This window comes from Cavia porcellus, unplaced genomic scaffold (genome assembly GCF_034190915.1).
Source record: "Cavia porcellus strain 051 isolate PalLab524CR breed Dunkin Hartley unplaced genomic scaffold, mCavPor4.1 scaffold_11, whole genome shotgun sequence".
NCBI classification, from domain to species: Eukaryota; Metazoa; Chordata; class Mammalia; order Rodentia; family Caviidae; genus Cavia; species Cavia porcellus.
This window is the reverse complement of record NW_026947494.1, coordinates 52,971,060-52,978,456: the sequence shown is the minus strand read 5'-3', so window position 1 is coordinate 52,978,456 and position 7,397 is coordinate 52,971,060. Positions and strand designations below refer to the sequence as shown.

The 7,397-nt window shown below is 46.5% G+C and overlaps 1 long non-coding RNA gene across 1 annotated transcript; it reads right to left on the bottom strand.

Moving 5' to 3' along the window:
* Positions 1-284: 284 nt before the first annotated feature.
* Positions 285-6,767, bottom strand: LOC134478004 (uncharacterized). The gene is made up of 4 exons (XR_010050346.1): positions 6,621-6,767; positions 3,709-3,780; positions 2,926-3,064; positions 285-567 (listed from the first exon to the last, which is right to left on the bottom strand). It is a non-coding gene; the product is annotated as an uncharacterized LOC134478004 (long non-coding RNA).
* Positions 6,768-7,397: the final 630 nt, after the last annotated feature.

Genomic DNA, 7,397 nt, shown 5'->3' with positions numbered 1-7,397 from the left:
TATGGGCGGGGCTTCCGTGACGTCACAGAGGCAGGTGAGCCGCCCGTGGTCACCGCCCACTCAGGGTGGGTCTGAAGGGCCCCGCCCTCTCCAGCCTGGGAACTGGACCTTGTGCTTCCTATTGTGTTTTGCACAGAGGAGTTCTGAGCCTGGCTCCACTGTATTTGGTTGAGCTTACCAGTTGACTAGGGCTAATTAGCTAGTCCCAGTCACCCAAGTATCCAATTTCAGTGTAGTTCAAATTTTAATCTGAAGCCAAATACATAAAACAAGCTTCTGTGATCGTGGATGGCTGCAAAGTCAGAAAGAATGGCCACTTTGCTTTAGCAGGGGCCTCATGGTGTTCTCTCGCCGATTGGCATTGCTTGATTTCAGCCGATTTGCTCGCTGGTTTCCAAATCTTGTGAGCATCTTAGAAACATATTACTGACCCCCAAATACTGGCTGTCTGATTTAGTACGTATTTCTCTTAACTCGTTGTTCCAGATAACTGCTGCCTCCGCTTCAATTTGGAGAGAATTCAAAAGTTCAGAGATCACAAGGACTATTCCGATTCAGTATGTATGTCTGTAGAGAACAGCACAAGCTTTATAAGTTTTCAGAACTTCTCCAAGCAGCATGTGTTCTAAAATTAGTCTGATACCATTATTACACAAGCAAAGCACATAAGCAATGTGCACAGAAAAAGTACAAACTTAAGATATTAAAAGACACTTAACCTGCATAACCAGAAATGTAAACTATACCTTAACACTTTTCACCTGCCAAACTGGCAAACACACAGATTCAGACAACACAGGGGAAACTATCTGTTGTGCTAACTTGGGGGGCTCTGATATATGTGACACTGGGTGATCAGTTCCGTTAGCAGAATGGAAAAGCAAGGTGTGTTGGCCTTAGAAATACTAGCTCTTTGGGCCGGGCTTTTAGCTCAGCAGTGTAAGCACCCGCCTGACAAGCACATAGGTCCTGAGTTTGACCCCGGTATCAATGGAAAAAAAAAAAAAAGAAAGAAAGAATGTCTGGTTGCCAGGGTGCTGCTAAAGACATAAACTTGAGACAACTGGTCATTTTGCAGCCCAGATGTATAAGGAACTGGTGGCAGCCAAAAAGTCAGTGTTTGCAGACTTGCCCAGCTGATAGCTTCTAGACCCCAAAAGGTGAACAATGAGCATTCTTTCAGGTATCACTTTTATTTTAAGGCTATTGTAGGTTCACATCGAGTTGTAAGAAATAGAAACTGCCGGATCCTTTTGCATGTGGCATACACTAAGTGGTGACATTTTCAACAACTACAGCACAATACCATAACCAGGATATTGGCACTGGGACAGTCAAAAGACAGAAGCCTTCTGTCACTAAAATATTCCTCCTGAAGTCTTTTTAAATGATTCTTTAATTGATGGATTGAGGTACTGGGCGTTGAACTAAGGAGCTTCCTCCCACTGAACCACATCCCCGGCCTTTTTTTATTTTCGAGTTTGAGACAGGGTTCCACTAAGTCGTGAAGTCCCCCAGGCTGGCCTTGAACTTGTGATTCTCCTGTCATACCCTCCCATCATGTGCGGCTTCACCATTGGCCCAAAAGCACTGGGGTCAAGCAGTCACGGACTGTAACCTCCATAACAGTGAGCCAAAATAAGCCCTTTATATGAGATGTGCTGTGCACCTGTAATCCCAGCACTAAAGAAGCTAAGCCTCGAGGATCACAAGTTCAGGCTCCTCTGGGAAATTTAAATAAAGAGCAAAAGGAGTGGGGGACTTAGTTCAGTGGTAGACGCACCTGGGTGCAATCTTCTTCTGTACACAGGAAAGGAAGAACAAATGGCTGTTTGAACTGTTTATACACTTAACTTCCATCACCACCAGGGGCAGCAGCACCACCTGATTCTCCAGGATGAGAACTAGCACAACTGCTCAGGGTGGGACAGAACATACAGCGAGGTGTCAGGGAGGGGCGGGAGGCTGCGCCCCGTTCATAGCTTGAACTACCTGGAATGATTCATCCCTAGCTGAGTGCCCTTCTCTGCTTCTCCAGGGCAAAGCTGGAAGACTCAAAAATTCTTGGGATGGAGACCGGGTTTTTTCTACAGCTTAACAGTGATAAGCAAAGGACAGCGTAGGAGGAGACACATTTAAAACAATCTTAATGAGAGTTTTGGAGGTCTTACAAGGGCTCCCTGTGAAAGCAGGAGAACAAGAGTTAGAAACTGAACTCAGATTTGGCAGTGATGGCTTGGAAGATGTACTTACACTGAATTTCTATTTCTTTTCTTTCTTGCTTTTTATTGTATTTATTTTTGGTACTGGAGATGGAACTCACAGCCTCATGCTTGCCAGGCAGGCACTCATGCCACTGAGCTAAATCCCTGGCCCTTTCGTTTCTATTTCTGTATCAAGAGGAGGGAGAGACACTATATAATGCACCATATTCTTCTGCCTTGCTCACACTCCTTAAGCACTAATGCTGTGCAATGAAAACAATGTTCTTGACTGCATTCACCTGCACTGGATGAGACTTGTTATTTTTCCAGAACTGAGCATGTTAATTGTTGGGGCTTTTTGGCTCAGCAGAGAAACAAAGGCAGAAAAGAAAAAAGGCCTTATCACTGGGCATGGGAGAGCTGCCAAAGAGTGCAAGATCCCTCTGAGGCAGACAAAGAAGCCATGGGGCTTTGATTAGGTTGGACAGGGGGTGGTGTTTGAAGAGGCGGGCAGAAAGACCTACTGACAGCTGATGGGGGAGATGCTGGCACATGCACGAAAAGCAAAAAGGTCAACTGGAGATCAGAAGAACACAGAAATCAATATTAGAGGGACACGCTGTCATGTTAGGGTCCAGCACCAGGTTGGGCAGGCACCACGTGAGGTCTGGCAGGCTCCCACATGAGTGAAACCTATCACTAATTCAAGCGGATTTCATACCAAGAGCGGCTCGTAGGGTGATCTGGGGCTGATGCTGACTTCGCAGGGACACCTCCTCCTGTACTTCATTGTGGCCCCATCTGCCACCCAGTGTTCTTTCTTCTACTGTTCAGTTTCTTTAAGTCAAGGAATGAAACACCTAAAGGAAATAGCAAGGAAGGCTGCATCAAAAACCACGACTGTTTCCTGGTTTGTTACCAATAATACCTCCACTCACAAAATTATAGAACAATAAAGAAAATTACAAACCAGGCAACTTTAGTTTTATAGGAAAGTTACAACATCTAAATATACTAGGATTGTAGTAAAATACATATACACATCTCTCATGTGCACTTATATGCACACATTTTGTGAGATACTCATTAAATTCCTGTGTTGTGAAATAATTCAAGCTTTCATTTTTTGGAAATCGCCTGATTATAGACTTTGATATTTATTCAGTGAATCAATCCTTCAATTTTATAGCCTTAAATCTTTTGTTGTCAGTCAAAACTGCCTAACACTGCTTTTCATTATGATAGACAATGTGAAATCTGTACTTCTAAAAAATTTCTAAGCACATTATTACAGTTTTGTTGCCTATAGGCACACTGTTGTAAACAGAAGTACAGAATTCATACACCTTCGATACCAAATGCCCAGCAACTCACATTCCCCTCATTCTCGGACCCTAACAATCACCATTCTATTGCCTGCTTGAAAGGTTGCTATATTTTAAGCGTCTCACATAAAGAAAATTGTGTAGTATGTGTCCTTCTGTGATTGGTCTACTTCACTAACCTTTCTGGGTACTTCTGCAAAACAACAGAAACCAGGAGTGAAACCATCTGCGCTCCCATGTTCACAGCAACACTTTCCATAACAAACAAGATGTAGAAGCAATATAAACGTTACTGTTGCAATGGATAAAAACCAGGCCATAGGATTCCTACAATCCCAAAGTATTCTGCCACTAAAAAGAAGGGGAACTCTGTCATAGGTAACAATGCAAATACATTTCTTTTCAATTAATTTAGTAGCCATAGAACTTTGTTAGGGAAATATGGGAAGCCCCAGATAACTTCTCTCCCACACAAATTACAACTGCAACCAGACACAGACAGAAAGCGCATACTGTACTTCAAAATGCTGCAAGCATGCAGTACCAGGCAAATGGGGACTGGAATCCAAAGGAGAACAACAGCCCATAATGGGCTGTTCCATGTTGCGTTTCTCCTTCTGTGTCTTCCAGCTTTGTTTAGGGAAAATAAATTCCAGTAATCACTGAAAGAATAAATTCTGGACCCCAATCCTTGTTTGTATCCAGAGAAGTGTGGACTTCTGCTCGGGGCTGGGGGTGCATCTGAGGGTTAAAGAGTCATCCCATCCCACTTTTGTGGGGTTTTTTCCTCACGGGTTGCAAAGTTGTCCAGCAGCCTCAAGAGAGGCAGAAGGGGGGCTGGGGATTTAGCTCAGCGGCATAAGCGCCTGCCTTGCAAGCAGCCAGTCGTGAGTTGGATCCCTGGTACCGATAAAAACGAAAAAAAGACCAAAAAAAAAAAAAAAAAAAAAAAAAAAGAGAGAGGCAGAAGGACCTAAAGCCCCAACAAATGACCTGTGCCCACAAAGGAACAGGCAGTGACTTCTGCTGTATGAAGAGAATGAGGGAAATTGCCACTATGTTTGTACTCTATTGCTGTTGCTGATGGCCTGAGGGTTGACCTGCCCTGGGGAAGTTCTCTTCTTGTGGCAGGAAAATGTAAATGGCATTTTAAAGAGGAGAGAGCTACAGAAAGAAATCACTGAAGTCTGTGAGAGAGCCAGCACAAGGTCTAAACTCACACTGAGCGGCTTGCACAGAATAGTTCCAAAGAAGCAAGGCAAAGGCTTTGGGTAGTGACTGAGCTATCAACCACCAGGCATCCAGTAGACCACCAGGGCTGGGGGTGGGGCACTGTGGCCTGAGCACAACCTGGACCCTGCAAAGCAAATGCAGGATGCGGTCTGACCCTGCTGCCTTGACAGCTTTGCAGAACAACAGAACAAGAGAAACCATTGCTTGCTTTAGGATTTTAATAGGAACCAGAGTCTGCTAAATCAACCAGCAAACTGTCCAGGGCACTATCCAAAACTAAGCAATAGTACATATAGAAAATTAAGACAATCTGACCAATCCTCAAGGGAAAGGGCAATATCCAGCCCTGCAACAACCCACATAAAGGAAGGATCATGGAAAACCCCTACCATGGAAGCAGAAAGCCTGATCAAACTGTAGACACTTTGTTCAGTAAAGGTAAAGCCATTCTGTTCTCAGCCACTGAACTCAGCTAAATCATATGATTTCATGCAACTGAAAGCCCTGGGAACATGCTGACAACTTTGCTACACACAACTATGTTCACCACAAGATAGCCATTGTACCACATCCTTCAGCTAAAAGCTTGCAACTCTTCCCCACGACCTCTGTTTGCCACTCTATAAAAAAGACAAGCTCTCTGCAAATACCACCTCAGACTTTGAGGATGACTCCCCTGGAGATCACTAAATTTCCTTTCTTCTCCTGAGCTCCTGGTTACTGTTAGCTCAGTTTCCCCTACATCACTAGAAAAAACCATTCTCTTAGAAAGAGACAAAGAGAAAGAGAGACACAGAGAGAGAGAGAGAGAGAGAGAGAGAGAGAGAGAGAGAGAGAGAGAAAGAGAGAGAGAAAGAAAGAAAGAAAGAAAGAAAGAAAGAAAGGCAGAAAGAAAGGCAAATACCCTTGACATGAATGGAATATGACATCAATAGAATTCATTTAATGGAAATAAATAAGCTTCCATCAGAAAAAGAACAAGAGTCCAAGACTCTGCGGGGCATTAAAATGCCAATCTAAAAACAAAGAGAAAAAAAGAACAAAAAAATTAAGAGTCTCAGAGACATGCAAAGCAACACGAAAAATTTTAACATCTTACCATCCTCATGGGTAAAGGAGGAGTTGAGGAACAAGAGAGATACAGGAAAAAGTGGGAGATAGGTCACAATTCATGGAAAACACATCTAAGATGCTGGGAAAAGTCTCATCCAAGACACGCTCAACTCAATACACAAGCATGAAGACAATTCTGCAAAATACTCAGAGAAAATAACAGGTCCAATACAAGGAAATGTCAATTTAAAACTTCCCATGGAAAGCACACCAACCACAAGAGACTGAGAGAACACCTTGCAGGGCCAGAAGAAAAGGTCCCCCCAGGCACTGTGTGTGTGTCTGTGTGTGTGTGATGTAAGTTCTGGGCCCCAAATGAAAATAAATAGGAAGGTTAAAGGAGGGGAGAAAAACGCAAGGGAATCTGTTACTAGAAAGCTTGCTACAGAAATACACGAAGGAATTTTCTTCAGGTTGAGGGTAAAAGGCAGGAACAGGCAGGGTATAACTTCAGGAATCAAAGAGGAGGAAAGGAATGCTGCCTGTTTGGATATCTGATGCTGGTTACTCTCCTCTTCAGTTCACACACAGGGCAAGAGCAGGAAGATGCAAAAGCCTGATGCCAAAGCTTTCAAGTGTCCCAGGTGGGGCTAGGCAGGAACCCTGCTCCCCTAGTCCCTCCTCCTAGGTAGGATCAGGGCCCACAGGTGACAGCCCCTGGGCTCTGCCTCAGGGCCCTCAAGGGACTGCAGCAGCTCATTTCCCCTTAGCTGTCCCCCTCAGCCCTGGTATGAGGGCGGGAAACCTGCAGCCTGTTTGCAAGCAGTGGCAATCCTCAGGGTCGCGGGCTCCTGTCCCCATCTTGCTGCAGAGAGGCAGAGGAACCGCCCTCCCGGGAAAGTTACAGAATGTTGCAAACGCGCCGCGCGGCTTTTGACCGTTTGTGCACGCGGGCACGCGGGCCTGAGCACCCGCCTGCGGGGCGGTTTTTGGTCTCGAGCTGCGAAGCCGCGTCCTGGCAACAAAGCATTGCGGTTCAGGCGGCAGAGCAGTTGGCTGCTTCAAGCAGTGCGCTCTGCCAAGGTCTGGGATAGAAGTACCCCCGTTCCCCAATAGTTCCGGGGAGCAGTGCCGCGGGCTAGCTTTGCCCCGCAGCCCTGCTCCCTGCCCGCGGGGGCAGGACCTTGCCCCAAGGGCCCACCTTTGTGGGCCCCTCTCGGCACCTGCCCAGAGCCCTGGGTGGGCGCATCCCGCTTAGCCAGTGTGCCCGCGGATCCAGTCCTGACGTCTGGCATCAGGCATCAGGCATCCCGGGCTTGACCTCAGTGCTCTGGGCAAGAGTGCCCGGAGCACTGCTCCCCTACCTGCAGGCCCTTTTGGCCCTTGAGGCCCTTGAGGCCCTTGCGGCCCTTGGGGCCCTTGGGGCCCATGGGCCAACAGGTAGGCTCTCTTCTGGGGAGGCCAGTGCTTCCCGCAGACGATTTTCAGACACGCCGCAGCAGCAGCCGTAGGTCCTCCCGCAGGGACTGCTCGGGCATTTGGCTCTTGAGGCAGGAGGCTCAGCAGAGGAGGGCCGCCCAGG